Raw genomic sequence first — 19,955 nt, forward strand, 5'->3', positions numbered from 1 at the left:
GTGGGAGTCGGTCGGTTTGTAGTAGATGTCCGTGTTGATTCGGTCGCCTGAGATAGAAATAGAAAGGTCGAGGAAGGGGAGGGAGGAATCTGAGACTGTCCAGGTGAATTTGAGGTCGGGGTGGAAGGTGTTGGTGAAGTGGATGAACTGTTCAACCTCCTCATGGGAGCACGAGGCGGCGCCGATACAGTCATTGATGTAGCGGAGAAAAAGGTGGGGGTGGGGCCAGTGTAGTTGCGGAAGATGGACTGTTCCACATATCCTACAAAGAGGCAGGCATAGCTGGGGCCCATGCGGGTGCCCATGGCTACTCCTAGGCATAGCTGGGGCCCATGCGGGTGCCCATGGCTACTCCTAGGCATAGCTGGAGCCCATGCGGGTGCCCATGGCTACTCCTAGGCATAGCTGGAGATCACCTCATGATCAATCTCAAGACATCACGTGCTTGCTTACTGGTTTTGACAGATGCATTTTAATTGATCTTGGCAAAATTTGTGACAGCTACAGATGCCTCTGCAATCTGGACACTGATGCACTACATGTCGCACTTCAATGGTTACCAATCTTGTCTCGGAGTCAAAAGGTTTTGTTTAAGATCCACTCCAGAACTTGAGTATAAATATCTAGAGTTTTGGACTGCGGTTAGGGTTCCACATATCCCTTTCTAGTCATAATTCTCCAATAGGGAGAACAAATTTTACATTTAACTAGAAAACAATAATATAGGTTCTACATTGTATCAGGTGAGTATTTGAAACAATTTGGTGAAATTTATTGAGTCAACTCAATAATAACTTTATTATAAGCAAAATTTAAAAAGTAGAAAGATTGGCAAAAGATAGATTTTGCATAAATGCAATGCTAATTATGAATTGTACATTAACGTAACTTGAGATGAATATGGGTAACAGACAAATTGTGGTCAGACATGTCTCAGAATAGATTGATAATAAATATGATCAGCATAGTTCAAACAGGTTTCTTAGCAATCTCCCTCTATGTTTATGACACTGTGGCTCACCAAACCTCATTATATCTTCGTAAGGGATTCAAAATTCTTCACTCCCTCAAGAAACATTTTGTCATGGTCTGCCCCAATGAATATTCTTGTTCTGCTGGTTCACCTTCCTTTTTTGGGACTATACTCTCCTAGATTCTAGAAACTCCATTCCAGCATTTACAGGCACAACTCACTCAAGTTTCACAAACAGCAAGCTTCACCAAACAACTACTATCCCAGGTTTATTTCCTGATCTCTAACCTTGCATAGGACGTATAGTGAGTAAGTTTGTACATGACATCAAAATTAGAGGTGTAGTGGTCAGTGAAGAAGATTACTTCAGAGTACAATGGAATTTTGATCAGATGGGCCAATAGACTGAGGAGTGGCAGATGGAGTTTAATTTGTTGTGGTTCTGTTCGCCGAGCTGGGAATTTGTGTTGCAGACATTTCGTCCCCTGTCTAGGTGACATCCTCAGGAGGGTTGAAAGGTAAAGTGGACAGCTGTAACTGACAACCGGAAGTGGCAGATTCAAACCACTACAAATGCCGGAGGAAAGATCACAGAAGCACTTCACAGGAGACTCCCAAGCACTGAGGATTTCACCTAGACAGGGGACGAAACGTCTGCAATACAAATTCCCAGCTCGGCGAACAGAACCACAACAACGAGCACCCGAGCTACAAATCTTCTCACAAACTTTGGAGTTTAATTTAAATGCAAGATGCTGCATTTCTGAAAAGCAAATCAGAGTAGGACTTATACACTTAATGGTAAGGTCCTGGGGAGTGTTGCTGAACAAAGACAACGTAGAGTGCAGGCTCACAGCTCCTTGAAAGTAGAGTCACAGGTATGTGGGATAGTGAAGGTGTTTGGTATGCTTTCCTTTATTGGTCAGAGCATTGAATAGAGGAGTTGGAAGGTCATGTTGTTGCTGCACAGGATAATGGTTAGGCCACTTTTGGAATATTGCATGCAATTCTGGTTTCTTTCCTATCAAAGGATGTTGTGAAACATAAAAGAGTTCAGAAAAGATTTACAAGGATATTGCCAAGGTTGGAGGATTTGAGCTATAGGGAGAGGTTGAATAGGCTGGGACTGTTTTTCCCGGACCGTCAGAAGTTGAGGGGTGACCTTACAGAGGTTTATAAAATCATGAGGGGCATTGACATGATAAATGGACAAAGTCTTTTCCCTGGGGTGGGGGAGTCCAGAACTAGAGGATATAGGTTTAGGGTGAGAGGGGAAAGATATAAAAGGGATCTAAAGGGCAGCCTTTTCAAGCACAGGGTGGTGTGTATATAGAATGAACTGCCAGAGGAAGTGGTGGGAGTTGGTACAATTACAGCATTTAAAAGGCATTTAGATCGGTACACGAATCGGAAGGGTTTAGAGGGATATGGGCCAAGTACTGGCAAATGGGACTAGATTAGGTTAGGATAGCTGGACGGCATGGACGAGTCGGACCGAAGGATCTATTTCCGTGCTGTACATCTCTGTGACTCTGAGTCTATAATTGCACAAATAAAATACTGCTTGTGGGTTTCCTTCATTTTTTCTTACACTGCACTGCACAATTTATGGCTCACAGCTTCTTCTGAATTCTTACATCTCCCAATATGTTACTTAAGCCTTAGCTCCAATTATAGACTCCTACAGCCTCTGCCAGAGGACTGACTGCAGAGAGCTATCCAATTGGCAGAGAACTTACAATGTGCTCTAATTATAATTATGCATATACTGACTCCCAGAAATTCTTCCTGATTTCTTATAGCCATAGCCTGTGGCTCAAAGTTACCTCCACGGTAGTGCATATATTACATGATAATACTTACCTCAGTCTTTTCTAACTCAAAATAATTTTAACTTTTTGTTTAACCTATTTTCTAGTCAACCTGTTTGGAGATGTTATCACACACCTCTGGAGTAGGTGGCACTTGAACTTGGGCCTTCTGATCTGGGGTAGGGACACTACCACAAGAGGGTCCCTAAAAGAAAAAACAGGCACCAATGGAGTTTGAACTCAGGACCTTGGGTTTAAGCAGGTTGATGTTATAGCCAAATAAGCCAAGGTACCTCTTCAAAATAATTGTTAAGATGTTTTCTAATCAACCTGTTCAGAGATGCTGTTACATATCTCTGGAGAAGGTGGGAGTTGAACCCTGGCCTCGTGATGCTGAGGTATGGACACTATCACTACATCACAACGTTCTTCAAAATAAGTTGATTTTTTTTTGTTTAACCTATTCTTTTAATCAACTGTTCAGTTATGTTATTCCACACTGCTAGAGCAGGTGGAACTTGAACCCAGGCATGCTGATCCAGGGGCAGGAACACTACCACTGCACTATAAGAAGGTCCCTGAACTCTCATTCACTAACCAGAGATTGAACCCAGGCCGAGACAGTGAAAGTGTCAAATCTTAACCTGTGCACCACCAACTGAGTCAAATTAACTTTTTTAATAACCTATTTTTCCTGTTATGGTGCAGGTGGCACTTGAACCTGAGCCTCCTGGTCTCGGACAGGGACATTACCACTGTGTCACAACAGGGCTCCAAAATAACTTTACTGTATTTTTCTAATCCACCCCTGATCCAGGTCCAAAATAACTTTAACTCTGGAATTGTTTCTCAGTGCCAGCTGGACTGTTCCCAATGAAACATTTTCAACAAGCTGGTAAAAACAATGACTGCAGATGCTGGAAACCAGATTCTGGATTAGTGGTGCTGGAAGAGTACAGCAGTTCAGGCAGCATCCAAGGAGCAGCGAAATTGACATTTCGGGCAAAAGCCCTTCATCAGGAATAAAGGAAGTGAGCCTGAAGCGTGGAGAGATAAGCTAGAGGAGGGTGGGGATGGGGAGAAAGTAGCATAGAGTACAATGGGTGAGTGGGGGAGGGGATGAAGGTGATAGTCCGGCATGGTTGAAGAGCTTTAGGGCAGAGGAAATGACCTGGGAGTTGCAGTGGGAGAGGGACTCCCTGAGATTCTTGTAGAGAGAGGAGGAAAACTTCTTCAAGGCCCACTCACCCATTGTACTCTATGTTACTTTCTCCCCACCCTGACCCTCCTCTAGCTTATCTCTCCACGCTTCAGGCTCACTGTCTTTATTCCTGATGAAGGGCTTTTGCCCGAAACGTCGATTTCGCTGTTCCTCGGATGCTGCCTGAACTGTTGTGCTCTTCCAGCACCACTAATCCAGAAACTGGTTTCCAGCATCTGCAGTCATTGTTTTTACCTCGTTGATTTTAACCCTACTGTGAATCCTCTTGCAATGATGCCTGCCTTGAAGAAGTTTTTCTCCTCTCTCTACAAGAATCTCAGGGAGTCCCTCTCCCACTGCAACTCCCAGGTTATTTCCTCTGCCCTAAAGCTCTTCAACCATGTCCTGCCTGCCTATCTCCTTTTCCATCTATCCACTCCACCCTCTCCTCCCTGACCTATCACCTTCATCCCCTCCCCCACTCACCCATTGTACTCTATGCTACTTTCTCCCCACCCCCACCCCCACCCTCCACTAGCTTATCTCTCCACACTTCAGGCTCACTTCCTTTATTCCTGATGAAGGGCTTTTGCCCGAAACGTCAATTTCGCTGCTCCTTGGATGCTGCCTGAACTGCTGTGCTCTTCCAACACCACTAATCCATTTGCAACAAGCCCCAACCCTTGTGCTAGGCAGAACTAAACACAACAGCCAGCAGTGGGACTCAAATGTAGCAACTCCTTTGGACTATATTCCTCGAGTGCTACATTGTCCACCAGTTGCTGACTCTGAGAGAACAAACAGCATCAAGAAAGAAGAATTCATCACACTGACCATCTCTCAAGAAAGCAAGCTTTACCACAGTGAATGCTTCTTTGCTATGGTTTTGAAACTACGTTGAAACTTTATTGCTGGAACAGCACAGCAGGTCAGGCAGCATCCAGGGAACAGGAGATTCGACGTTTCGGGCACAGGCCCTTCTTCAGGAATGAGCAGAGAGTGTTCAGCAGGAGAAGATAAAAGGTAGGGAGGAGGGACTTGGAGGAGGGGAGTTGGAAATGTGATAGGTGGAAAGAGGTCAAGGTGAGGGTGATAGGTCGGAGTAGGGTGGAGGCGGAGAGGTCAAGAAGAAGACTGCAGGTCAGGAAGGCGGTGCCGGGCTGGAAGGATCCGGCTGAGACAAGGTGGGGGGAGGGGGGATGAAGAAACTGGTGAAGTCCAAGTTCATCCCCTGCGGTTGGAGGGTTCCCAGTCGGAAGATAAGACGCTCCTCCTCCGACCGTCGGGTTGTTGTGGTTTGGCGGTGGATGAGTCCAATGACCTGCATATCCTCGGTGGAGTGGGAGGGGGAGTTGAAATGCTGTGCCACAGGTTGGTTGGGTTGGTTCGTCCGGGTGGCCCAGAGGTGCTCCCTGAATCGCTCCGCAAGTAGGCGGCCTGTCTCCCCAATATAGAGGAGGCCACACCGGCTGCAGCGGATGCAGTAGATGATGTGGGTGGAGGTGCAGGTGAATCTGTGGCGGATATGGAAGTTTCCCTTGGGGCCTTGGAGAGAAGTGAGGGGGGAGGTGTGGGCGCAAGTGTTGCACCTCCTGCGGTTGCAAGGGAAGGTGCCGGGAGTGGTGGTTGGGTCGGTGGGGGGTGTGGATCTGACAAGGGAGTCGCGGAGGGAGTGGTCTCTACGGAAAGCTGATAGGGGAGGGGAGGGAAATATATCCTTGGTGCTGGGGTCTGTTTGGAGGTGGCGGAAGTGACGGCGGATGATGCGCTGTACATGGAGGTTGGTGGGGTGGTAGGTGAGGACCAGTGGGGTTCTGTCCTGGTGGCGGTTGGAGGGGCGGGGCTCAAGGGCGGAGGAGCGGGAAGTGGAGGAGATGCGGTGGAGGGCACCGTCGACCACGTCGGGGGGGAAATTGCGGTCCTTGAAGAAGGAGGCCATCTGTGTGGCCTCCTTCTTCAAGATGGCCTCCTTCTTCAAGGACCGCAATTTCCCCCCCGACGTGGTCGACGGTGCCCTCCACCGCATCTCCTCCACTTCCCGCTCCTCCGCCCTTGAGCCCCGCCCCTCCAACCGCCACCAGGACAGAACCCCACTGGTCCTCACCTACCACCCCACCAACCTCCATGTACAGCGCATCATCCGCCGTCACTTCCGCCACCTCCAAACAGACCCCAGCACCAAGGATATATTTCCCTCCCCTCCCCTATCAGCTTTCCGTAGAGACCACTCCCTCCGCGACTCCCTTGTCAGATCCACACCCCCCACCGACCCAACCACCACTCCCGGCACCTTCCCTTGCAACCGCAGGAGGTGCAACACTTGCGCCCACACCTCCCCCCTCACTTCTCTCCAAGGCCCCAAGGGAAACTTCCATATCCGCCACAGATTCACCTGCACCTCCACCCACATCATCTACTGCATCCGCTGCAGCCGGTGTGGCCTCCTCTATATTGAGGAGACAGGCCGCCTACTTGCGGAGCGATTCAGGGAGCACCTCTGGGCCACCCGGACGAACCAACCCAACCAACCTGTGGCACAGCATTTCAACTCCCCCTCCCACTCCACCGAGGATATGCAGGTCATTGGACTCATCCACCGCCAAACCACAACAACCCGACGGTCGGAGGAGGAGCGTCTTATCTTCCGACTGGGAACCCTCCAACCGCAGGGGATGAACTTGGACTTCACCAGTTTCTTCATCCCCCCTCCCCCCACCTTGTCTCAGCCGGATCCTTCCAGCCCGGCACCGCCTTCCTGACCTGCAGTCTTCTTCTTGACCTCTCCGCCTCCACCCTACTCCGACCTATCACCCTCACCTTGACCTCTTTCCACCTATCACATTTCCAACTCCCCTCCTCCAAGTCCCTCCTCCCTACCTTTTATCTTCTCCTGCTGAACACTCTCTGCTCATTCCTGAAGAAGGGCCTGTGCCCGAAACGTCGAATCTCCTGTTCCCTGGATGCTGCCTGACCTGCTGTGCTGTTCCAGCAATAAAGTTTCAACTTTGATCTCCAGCATCTGCAGACCTCACTTTCTCCTTTTGAAACTACACCTATCATAAACTTAGAGTCATCGAGATGTACAGCACAGAAACAGACCCTACGGTCCAACTCGTCCATGCAAACCAGATATCATAAATTAATCTAGTCCTATGTGTCAGCACTTGGCCCATATCCCTCTAAACCCTTCCTATTCTTATATGCATCCAGATGCCTTTTAAATGTTGCGATTGTACCAGCCTCCACCACTTCCTCTGGCAGCTTATTCCGTACATGCTTCATCTTCTGCTTGAAAATGTTGCCACTTAGGTCCTTTTTAAATCTTTCTCTTCTCACCTTAAGCTTATGCTCTCTAGTTCTGGACTCCCCTATCCCAGGAAAAAGACCTTGTCAATTTATCCTATCCATGCCCCTCATGATTTATAAACCTCTATAAGGTCACCTTCAGTCTCCGATGCTCCAGGGAAAACAAACCCAGCCTATTCAGCATCTTTCTAACAAACAACTTAACACACAGTGTACAAATAACCCTTTCATTTTTTTTAACAATATATTTTTATTGGAAAATAAATTTTCTAATATTACAACAAATACAAAACAATACAATTCAAAACAATACAAAGAACACAAAAAAAATTAAAAACCAAAACTGTCCTCATGTACAAATGCATAAATATATATAAAAATATATTTTAAAAACCCAACTAACTACTTAACTAAATGAATAATAACTAACAACAAACTAATTCCTCCGGGTACTCCAGTTTCCTCCCACAGTCCAAAGATGTGCAAATCAGGGAATTGGCCATGCTAAACTGCCCATAGTGTTAGGTGCATTAGTCAGAGGGAAATGGGTCTGGGTGGGTTACCCTTCGGAGAGTTGGGTGGACTAATTGGGCCGAAGGGCCTGTTTCCACACTGTAGGGAATTTAATCTAAAAAAAATCTAATCTAATGATAATACAGCTCAGCAAAACAAAACACTAACTCTCGAATATTTTGAGCATTAATTTTCACATATTCATACGTTCACAGCTCCCCCTCCCTGGATATTGGACCCCTAAAGCACAATCGTTATGACTACATAAAAGCCCTTATTAGTGTGGCAGACAAATCTGTGAGCAGGTAGTCCAAAAAGGGCTGCCATGTCTCAGACATTCTCTGTTTTGTGGTATACCATACTTGTAAAAAAAAATCTAAAGGGATATGCTCCATAACAATCTTACACCAACCTGACAGGCCTGCGGGATTTTCGGACACCCTTCGAACAAGATATTCTTTCTTGTGCAGAAAGTGAGGATGTTGAATTTTTTTTTTCCTGATACGCATCTACAGGGCATACACTGGCCAGGCCAAAGAGAGGAGCGATTAAGTCCTTCTCCACCCTTACACCCAAAATCCCCTCCATTGCACCTGTCACCATGCACCATGCATGTTTGAAGCCTACCACAGGACCAGAGACAATGGGTAAGAGTGTTCATACTAATTTGACACTTGGGACATTTTGAAAATACCCTGTTTTAAATTTTGACAAATGATCCGGAGCCAAGTGGACCCTGTGGAGAATCTCCAACTGTAAAGTATGGATCCTATTGCAAATTGTTATCTTGTGCTTTCCCAAATATCTTCCCATGCCTCTGAGGAGACATCAACGCCTGGCTCTCTCGCCCACATTCTACAAAGTCGATCAAACTCCTCTGAGGGGACATTTCCCAGATATAAAGTACTGCCAGAAAGTGTACTCTTAGCACTGAGCACCCTCCTCTCCATGTCTGTTTGTAGAGATCAGCCAAAAGTGTAGTTTTTTAAAAATAAAATCCCGTAGTTGAAAAAAATGAAAGAGGTCCCTGCTAGGTAGCTCGTATTTCTGAGCTAACTGATCAAAGGACATCACTGTGTCTCCCTCAAATAAATTACCCATGCAAGACACATCCCTGCTGCCCAAAGTTTGAATCCTGAATTAATCACCCCAGTTGAAAACCCACATTCCCACTATAGGTGTAAGAAAAGATGTTTTGCCAATATTGTCTTCCTTGTGCTGAATTGCCCTCCATGCTTTAACAGTATTGATAACTATTGGGTTATGGCAATATTTCTTAACTATCCTCATTTTGTCCAAAAACAGCAAACTAGTAAAGGTGCACTTTGCCTGAGAGATTCAATATCTACCATATTGAAAAAGGGTCCCCACAAGCCCAATAATTCATGTAAGATAAAAGTAAGCTTAGTTGATAGTTTGTAATGTCCAAGAGATCCACTCCCTGCGTCTGTGAGGCAATTGTAGTTTAGCTAATTTAGTAAGAGGCCACTTACACTGCCAAACAGAAGAGCTGAACCAGCCATTCAGTCTCCTGAACATTTGCTTATCGAGAATCAGGGGAAGCATCCGTTTAGTGTACAACAAATGGAGGAGAATATTCATCTTAATAAGAGCTATCTGACCCAACCATGAGACTGGAAGCATATCCCATCTTTGAAGGTCTTGCTTGATTTTGTTGAATATTTGAATAAAATTAGCTTTAAACAGCTGATAAAGAACAGAGTAATGAATATGCCCAAAGACACAAAACCCCCTCCATGACCACTTAAATGGGAATCAAGATTCACCCTCAAGACCTAGCACCTTCGTAAGACCACCCACAAGCAAAGCCTCTGATTTTTCAAAATTAATCTTGCACCCCAAAAAGGTGCAAAACGAGCAGATGCATTGTATCAGGCGAGGCACCGAAACTGCTAGATTTGACAGAAAAATGAGGACATCATCCATATACAACAAAATCTTATGTAACTTTGACCCCACTTCTGGAGCTGATATATTGGGATCCCTACGAATGACCTCCTCCAACGGTTCAATCACCAATGTAATAAGCAATGACGAAAGGGGACAGCCCTGTTGGATGCCCCTAAAAATGCTAAAATTGCTTGATTGTACCCCATTGGTGCGGACCGCAGTGAGAGGTTAACTGTCGAGAACCTTTACTGATCTTATAAAGCCTTTGTCCAAGCCAAACTGCTCTAGAGTATAAAAAAGTTATGACCACTCAACTCGGTCAAATGCCTTCTTTGCATCTAGAGAAATCACCAATCCCTGCATTGACTGTTGTTGACACGCTTGAATTACATTAAGCAGCCTCCTAACATTATTTGAGATCCGCTGTCCTTTATGAAGCCCATCTGGTCCCCTTTAAGAATAGAAGGTAACAGTTTCCAGCCTTAACACATGAGTCTTAGAGAGGATTTTAAAGTCAACATTCAAGTGTGAAATTGACCTGTAAGAAGCACAGTCCTCCAAGACCTTCCTTTTTTTAAGAATAAATGAAATGTTGGCCTCACTTAGGGATGGCAGGAGATGATCATGACTGTACAATTCAATGAACATATTGAGCATCGGGTCTGACAATATGTTTATAAATTCCTTATAGAATTCACTGAGAAGTCCATCAGGACAGGGAGCCTTTCCACTCTGAAGCTGCTTCACAGCCTCCTGCACCTCTTGCTCTGATAAGGGGGCATTGAGAAAAGCCCCTTGTTCGGGGGTCACACCTGGGAGCTTCAAATCCTTGAAAAAGGATTCACTCTTGGCCCGCCTCTCCTCACAACACTCAGAATGGTATAATTCAGAGTAAAATCTCTGGAATTCCACATTAATCTTTTTGGAATCACATGTTTGGTTCACAGACGCTTCCTTAATCGATGTAATGGCTTGAGAAAGATACTTTTTTCTGGCGAGATATGTTAGGTAGTTGCCCAGTTTGTCACCATGCTCATATAACCTCTGTTTTGTGAAAGTAAGCTCCTTCTTTGCTGTTTTCATGAGCACAGAATTCAATGCAGACTGCAGCACCCTAATCCTGTGTAGCTTGGCCAATGAGGGCCTATCAAAGTAAGCCTTCTCAGTTACCTTCAACCATGCTTCAAGAAGATATTGCTGCTTACCCGTTGCTTCCTACTGGCAGAGTAGGAGGTAACTAACCACCTGGCATAGGCTTTGGCAGTTTCCAAATGAACCGAGCCTGAATTAATGTCTAGCAACACCCTAAATTCCTTAGAGAAGTACTCCTCAAACTTATTATCCTTAAGGATAAAGGGATCCATTCGCCAGTGCCTCGGACCCACTATAGAGTCTTTAATCTTAACCAACAAGTACAGTGGAGCATGATCGGAGATGGTAATATTACCAATCATACAAGATGTCACCAAGGCTAGGGTTGCCACTGGGGTCAGAAAATAAAATCAATCCTGATGTGACATCTGTGTGGATTGGAAAAGAAAATGTAAAATCCCTGCCTGTAGAGTGAAGACGCCTCCAGACATCAACCAACCCTAACTCCACACACAGATCCACTAATTGTTTAGTTTGTACAGAAGGTATCGGGGGGCTTTTGGGCAACTTGTCTACTGTGGGATTCATAAGACAATTAAAATCTCACCCTATAATGATATGTCGGGACTAAAAGACAGATCAATTTAAAGAATGCATCTACCAGAAATTTGAGGGAATGGGCCAGAGGGCAGTAAACATTTAAACACTATGTTCTTCCCCATTTATCAGGGCTTCAAGGATTACAAACTTCACGTGTGTGTCTTTAACACAGTCTACTAATTTAAATGGGAGATTCCTCCTAACCATTACAGTTACTCCCCTACTTCTGGTATTAAAAGATGAAAAATAAACCAGATCAAAGCCATTCCACTGTAGTTTCAAATGCTTCCTATCATCCAATTGTGTCTCCTGTATTAAAGCAAAATCCACCTTTTCCTTTCTAAGACTCAAGAGTACCTTTTTCAACTTAATTGATGAGTGACTCCCCTTGATGTTCCAGGTGCACAACTTAATCACATCATTAGCCATAACCTTCTGCAGTAACAGTTAGATTCCAGAGAGGAGGAATTGGAATTACAAATCGCTGAGCCTTAGTATTTCAAGATCCATCACACATAAAAACTACATAAACTAAAATCACTATATTTAACAAACCTACAATGCTATCAAAGATTATATGCAACAAAAACCAAAAAAAATCTACATATGAAGTGCCAATGGTGCTGAATAGGGGGACTCAACACCTGTCCAAAGGAGGGGACTGACTGTGTAGAGTTTGCACATTCTCCCCGTGTCTGCGTGGGTTTCCTCCAGGTGCTCAGGTTTCCTCCCACAGTCCAAAAATGTGCAGGTTAGGTGAATTGGCCATGTTAAATTGCCTGTAGTGTTAGGAGCAGGGGTAAATGTAAGGGAATGGGTCTGGGTGGGTTGCGCTTCGGCGGGTCGGTGTGGACTTGTTGGGCTGAAGGGCCTGTTTCCACACTGTAAGTAATCTAATCTAATCCAATCCCAAAACCCAACTTCCCATCCGGCTGCCATTACTGCAACCAGGGCATTTAAATACCTGAACTGGGCATAAACTACCCGTAAGTAGGCATCTAACCATCCCAAATATTTTCTCTCCTCCTATCTAGAGCCGCACTACAAACACAAGTAGAAAAGAAAGAAAACACACCATGAAATAACAATGTGAACAAATAAATTTTGAAAAAAAAAGCTAAGTACCCCATCCATCCTTTAGCACAACTTAGAAATTGAAAGTACATAGCCCAACTGCTCCCGAGCATAGTTTAGATCACATTATTACCAATAAAAAAATGGAAAAGAAAGCCCCAACTGGACTTCCTTTTTTTTAAAGGAAACATAGAGACATACTCAAACAACCCTACTATTTGTACAGACTAAATTGTTCAGATAAAGTTAATTTGTCTACAAAGTCTTTTGCCTTCTCCAATGTGTCAAAGAGATGCACAGATCCATCTAAGGTGATCCAAAGCACCGCTGGATGCCTCAGACAGTACTGGATCCCATGCTCCCTCAGTCTTCTCTTGATGCCATCATAGGATTTTCTTTTCCAGATCACCAGCACTGAGGAGTCCTGGAAGAATATGATCGCAGAGCCCTCGTAAACTAGGGCCTTTGGATCCTTCCCCTGGATTCTGGAAGCTTCCACGATTCTCTCCTTATCTCCATAGTGATGAAACTGGACCCAGATAGGACGAGGACTTTGGTCCGGATCTGACCTCCACACTATGGCCCGGTGAGCCCTTTCAATCTTCAAGCTTCTCGCTCCAGCCTCCAAGTTAAGGAATTTTGGCAACCAGTCCTCAAAAATTCCATCAGCCGCTCACCTTCCTTACCCTCCAGCCGACTGACGATCCAAATATCTTTTTCTCCTGCCCCTGTTTTCGAGGTCATCAACCTGGTCAAGCAAATTACGGACCTGCGTCTCCAGAGCCTGGGTTCTATCCTTGGAGGAACCGGTATCAGCTTCCACTACTGCGACTCTGCGTTCTACCTCATCCATCCTTTTCTTGAGGTCTTCGAGCTGTTATTCACGCTTCTGCAGCATGATAGAAATTGGGTCCAGCTTCTCCTCTACCTGCTTCCACAACATCTCACGAGATGTCATAAGCTCCTTTAACAGGACTTGGTAGGAAATTGAGTCTGAGGATTCTGCAGGCTGGACACGACCTTGGACGTACCTGCTCCCTTCTTCGGCATCTCTGAATGGCAAAATCTGAGCTAAGTTGTTCTCTGGGACTCATGGCCTTTCTAGAGTCCCAAGATATCACAGTGGTCCAGATAGGGGTAGGACTTTGTCCCACTTACGATGCGGTGTGGTGCTCTGTAACGTGATCTTCCTAGATTGCCATCTTGGACCCTCCCATAATCCTTTCATTTACACACTTGCATGTATCATATTAGCAAAATTATGAAAGCTTAATTTAAACAAACATAAGTGAATATAATAAGGTTTAATCTTCATAGTGTTAACTCAACATTGGCACTTTTTGTTACACATTTCATTTAAATCTGAAAAGAATGTTCCAGTTAAATCCAAAGCATAATTATCATTCTTTTCATTACCTGGAGGTATGACTCTATCTTTTAAGTTCATTTTCCAAACTCAAATATGGTAATTTCTAAGTTTTAGTTAGTAACATCAAAATAGCTTCTGTGTGCTAACAATATGTCTCTGTTCTCAAACAATGCCATTGAGATGCTCCTCATAATCAAATAAAGTGTTTTGAATTCCTGTTAGCTTTGATTCCTGCACACTGAAATCCTTCACTTTCTCATGGTCCCATTCAGAATATGCTTTATTTATTTTCTTCTGAGTGACATCAATGGCTTCCTCATTCTGGACTTTTATTTCTTTCCAACACTTTTTGTCTTCCACACAATTCATTACTTACTTCGTTCCAGCCCTCTTGAGGTGTTACCTCACTCTTGCCCTCTGTTATTAGAAATGCATTTTCAATGGACCCTGTCAGTTTGCTTCAGAAAGCATCTCTAATTGACAGCCGGCTTCAAAGTTACCTTACATAACCATTTCCTCAGGTTTTATCGTGTTCACACCAAATAAAAAGCCTTCACCGAGGGATTTATGCTTTCTTTTCCTGTTTTTTTGGTCTGGATTTCTTCCTTATCTTGCTTATCCTCAGATAGCATTAAAGTTTAAAACTTTCATTACACGATGAAGCCCCAGTAGTTTATCAATCTTGGCTTTCAAGTCTGCACTCAATCAGCTTTTTCCGATTCAGTAGTAATTCCTGTTCTAGAATTTTTCTATGATGTTAGAGACTTCCGATAATTGAATTTTATCAAATTTAATCTGAGGATTTCTCTTCATTGAAGACACTTCCACAAGTTTAACGTCTAGATGCTTTCAATCCACATTCAGTGTTTTAATCCCATGATGCACAAGTGTTCAAACCAGTTTGTGTTTTTCATTTGCAAACTGATTTTTTTCTGGCATGCACATTGATTCTCCAATTGGGCAGCTTTTCCCTTACTCTGCTTATTGTCAATGACGAGTTTCTTGTATTTGGCCACAGAAACTGTTGGGAGTTTGGCAAGATCAGCATGATCAATCAACTGCCACAACCCGGTTGTCACCACGTGAGCATCCACTGCCCAAATCATTATTAGCAATATAAAACCAACACAAAATCTACCTCTTTAATAGGTAAACTTTGAACAATTCTCTCAGTAACAGTTCAGTTTACAAAATCACTTTGTAATTTAACTTTGTACAGAGAACATGGTCATAAATCTTATGAATTCCAGGTCTTAATATCTTTTCTTTTATGTTCTACCTGGAACATCAATTGTATCATCTGTCACCAATGGTGTGTCTCAAAATATTAGTTTTTTTACTTGCTTTTTTGAAGAAGCAAGGGAATATTTCTCCCTTACAGATAAAACCTCTATAACCTCCAATAACCTGACTCACTTTAGCAGTATTCAAGGAAGATTTCCCTCAGCTACCTTGATTTGTATTCCCCATTTTAGTCGACTCTGAGAAAATACTTCTTCGCAATTTGCAGAAGATTTGTAGCTCAGGTTGAGGTTCTGGATATCAGTTTACTTGGTGAGCTGGAAGGTTCATTTTCAGACATTTCATCACTATACTGCGTAACACCATCAATGAGCCTCTAGTGAAACACTGGTGTTATGACCCACTTTCTATTTAGGTGTTTGGGTTTCTTTGGGTTGGTGATGTCATTTTGTGTGTTGGTGATGTCATTTCCAGTTCTTTTTCTCAGAGGGTGATAGATGGGATGGAGAAAGTGAGGACTGCAGTTGCTGGAGATCAGAGTCAAAAGTGTGCCGCTGGAAAAGCACAGCAGGTCAGGCAGCATCAGAGGAGCAGGAGAATCGACATTTCAGGCATAAGCCCTTCATCAGGAATCTCTCCCAGGCCCTCAGCGGACCTCTGCTGTTCTATATCCTCAGAAGAATTCATACGCTCAATAAATGGTTTTACTCCACCATATTGGACACAAAAGAATGTATGTTAAACAAACTTTCATGTATGCGCCTCAATACTCTGATTTTCTCGACCATTCCAGAACATTCTCCTGGTCTCTGGAACTGCTCAAATGCCATTATCCATGCAGCCACTATTTCCACGGCCATCGCGGCAAATTATGACGTTATATCCGCCCCACCGCTGCATGGACTGCAGCCACTGCTGACCACACCACCTCCATGATTGCTGTCCAGACAACCATCTCCCTGATTGCGAGGAAGATGACCACCTCCCCAACTGCCACAAGATCCACGTCTGCCACTAAATTCACCACCTACGGCACAGATGCAAAACCTACTCTGCATGTCACTTCCACCCCTAAAGACGTCACTCACCTGGACACGGACGACTACATCACTGACGTCACTTCTGCCACCAATGTTGTCACTCACAGAAAACCAGTTCGAAACATTTTTCCCATTATGCGTGACGTCACCTCTGCCCTCAGACACCACTGTAGGCCCCACTTCCGCCCCCATTGTGAGGGTCTGCCATGTCTTTACTATCCCCAAGACCTCCCCCTCACTGAGGATGAATGTTTAGTCCCCAAGAAAGGCCTCACCTTCATCCCTCTACGCTCCTGGATTAATGAATTTGACAGACAGATTCCTGATGAAGGGCTTATGCCTGAAATGTCGATTCTCCTGCTCCTCAGATGCTGCCTGACCTGGGGTGGGACTGGTTGTTGATAGAGTTCCAGTTAGATCCACACTTTGAGAATTCTCGTGCATGTCTCTGTTTGGCTTGTCTTAGGATGGATGTGTTGTCCCAGTCAAAGTGGTGTCCTTTCTCATCTGTATGTAAGGATACTAGTGATAGTGGGTCATGTCTTGTTGTGGCTAGTTGATGTTCATGCATCCTGGTGGCTAGTTTTCTGCCTGTTTGTCCAATGTAGCATTTGTTACAGTTCTTGCAAGGTATTTTGTAAATAATGTCCATTTTGCTTGTTGTCTATATATATCTTTTAAGTTCGTTAGCTGCTGTTTTAGTCTGTTGATCGGTTTGTGGGCCAGCAGGCAGAAAACCTGCCACCAGGATACATGAACATCAACTAAAAGACATGACCCACTATCAATAGTATCCTTACATATAGAAGAGGAAGGACACCACTTTTATCTGGGACAACACATCTATCCTAGAACAAGCCAAACAGAGACACACATGAGAATTCCTAGAAGCATGGCATTCCAACTGGAACTCTATCAACAAACACATTGATTTGGATCCTAACTATCACCTGCTGAGAAAAATAACAGGAAATGACATCAACACAGGAAATGACATCACCAACCCAAGGAAGCCTAAGCACCTAGTATGGCGACAAAACATCTGAAAACGAACCTTCCATCTCAGCAGGCAAATTTACATCCAGAATACTTCTTATTTGTACAATGCCACTGTTTTGTTTTTGTTCTGCTTCCAACAATTAACATAAAAACATCCTATCCACTTGCAACAGAAAGAGCATTTTCCTTTCTGGTCTTTGCATTCACTGCTCATCCATGGCTGCTCACCTTCCTGTCACTTTTGTTTTCCAAATTGGTGCTTTGAGGTATTTTATGCCTTCCTGAGCACTGAAGCAGGGCCTTTCTATAATGTCCCATTCACATCCAAAAAAGCACTTCAGCAGGCCCTTTGAATGCGCAGCACCCTCTCCTTACTGCATTTGTGTTGAGTGAGACTTTGCATTTAGGCAGAACCATTTGAGTCAGAGGCTAGAATGCTGTAAATGAGGTGTAACTTATGTTTAAAGAGCTATGACAGTCTTGATTCCAACAAACCTCATCTTACAGCACATCAGGTTCGGTATTCATTGGTCGTTAAACTTATTGGTCACAAAGATGAGGAATGTTTATAACAGACTTGTCAAGATGTTGTAATGAGGCCATTCTTCAGTTGCTTCTGTTAAAGGCTCATTGGCAGGTTAATGGTACTTTTCATCAAGTCAAAGCTATTTGTCAGGAATTTCACATGACATGCTCTTTCATATTGCTAAAATTGTACGATAAAATTATATTGGGCAGACTTTCACAGAATGATTGGTAATTTCACATGTAAAGAATGAGGCAAGAAGTAGATGTACAACTCTTGAAAACAATACGAAGTATATTACACATGGCAAACTATAAAACAAACCAAAGAAATAATTTAGTTATCAATCACACAAGCGTTATTTATCTTTTTCACTGATCAAACATAAAGTCATTTGTGAAATGCTTCACAGTGAAAATTGCAAATAAGACAAGAGCCAGGTGGAGATAAGAATCACGTGTCGACCTGGTCAAGCGAGTGTCAAACTGTATTAACATAGCTGTTGCTGAATTGCTATTGTGCGTTAGTTTAAAAACTGTCACTTCTCATTAGAGGTGAGAGAATGTAAAGAGATTCTCAGGTGTTCCAGTAACCAGTATTCAGGTTTTCAAATAAAGGGAGAATTCAAGTAACTCACAACTGAGGGGTGCTTTCTCAAAGTACTGCCTCTGCTGTCTGCATTATACACAACTGAGTAAGTGACTGTAAAAGGTATCTGTGATGAGCTCTCTCAGAACTGTCACTGAGTCCAAAAATGCACTTAAAAGCAGGCCAGTCATAGACTAATTCAGGGTGCAAAATTTCCTGGTGAGCACAATACTTGCACAGAAGGAATGAAAAGGATGAAATGAATAAAACAAAAATGTATAAAGTTTGTTCACCAGACTAATTGCTGGGATAGAGTGACTGTCCTATGAAGGCTTAGATATTTCATTTATACTTTCACGGAATATGGTTGTCACTGACCATTTGTTGCCCATCGCTAATTTCCCTTAAGATGAGTTGCTATGCTATTTCAGAAGGAGCTAAGAGTCAGGCATGGACAACACCAGGTAAGAGTAGCAGATTTTCTTCTCTACAGGGCATTAGTGAACCAGATAGAATTTTGGACCATTTTCAATAGTTTCATGGTCACCCTGGCTGAGAATAGTTTATAGGAGAAAGTGAGGTCATCAGATGCTGGAGATCAGAGCTGGAAATGTGTTGCTGGAAAAGCGCAGCAGGTCAGGCAGCATCCAGGGAACAGGAGAATCGACGTTTCGGGCATAAGCCCTTCTTCATTCCTGAAGAAGGGCTTATGCCCGAAACGTCGATTCTCCTGTTCCCTGGATGCTGCCTGACCTGCTGCGCTTTTCCAGCAACACATTTCCAGCTGAGAATAGTTTATAGTCTTGACTTATTAATTGATTGCAAATTCCACTAACTACTGCAGTGGGATTTGAACCAGTGGTCCGAGAGCATTAGTCTGGATCTCTGAATTACTAGAAGAATAACATTACCATTGCCTCCCTGATGTACTCCAGAATTTAGAAAAATGAGGTGATCTCACGAAGCATACAGAATTTTTCAAGGACTATTCAGAATGAATGCAAAACAGATGATCATTCTGGCTGAGGACTCTCTGTCCAAGGGACACAGCCCCCAGCTTTCCTTTCTGGGTTGGGTACACAGAACCAAGGGACATCTTGGTTCCTATGAACCTAACTTTTAAAAGTGGCAACATGTACAATTGATTTTTGGTTTGTGAATGTGAGATGGATTCAGCGTTGAGCCAGGCAACATGGGAGGAGCCAGATGGTGGTTGATGTTGTGGCACTGCTGATTCCCAGCACTGGATGGAGAGAACACCTCTCTTAGAATTCCTAAACTACATTCAAAGTTTTAAAAAAGTATAAAATGGATAACATCTCTTCTGCGCTCACTCCCCATACTCCACCCCAAATCAATGCATTACTCAAAGCCTCTTACTATGGTACCAATCTAATCACATTCCATGTCTTGTCATATCTCCATATTATCCTCATGGCTCTTTAGAGACTTTATGGCAACTCCAACTCAAGACACGTTGCCCTTCTCTCCATTTCAACTCAACTGTTATTCATCATGGGTATTAATTGGGAGGTATTGTGACTGAAAAGAAAGTTACCAGTTTATTGATGATGACATAGTTGAAAAAAAACATACACTTATATGAGATGGAGGTTTTCAGTGCATCAATAATTGAAATTGTGCATTTTGGGTGTGAAGTTGGATTCCAAAGTAGGGTTCAATAGGCTTTGGTTTTAGTTCTGAGGTCAC

This window comes from Chiloscyllium plagiosum, unplaced genomic scaffold (genome assembly GCF_037043375.1).
Source record: "Chiloscyllium plagiosum isolate Xiang-an unplaced genomic scaffold, Cpla_swu_hap1 HiC_scaffold_3, whole genome shotgun sequence".
In the NCBI taxonomy this organism is placed as follows: Eukaryota; Metazoa; Chordata; class Chondrichthyes; order Orectolobiformes; family Hemiscylliidae; genus Chiloscyllium; species Chiloscyllium plagiosum.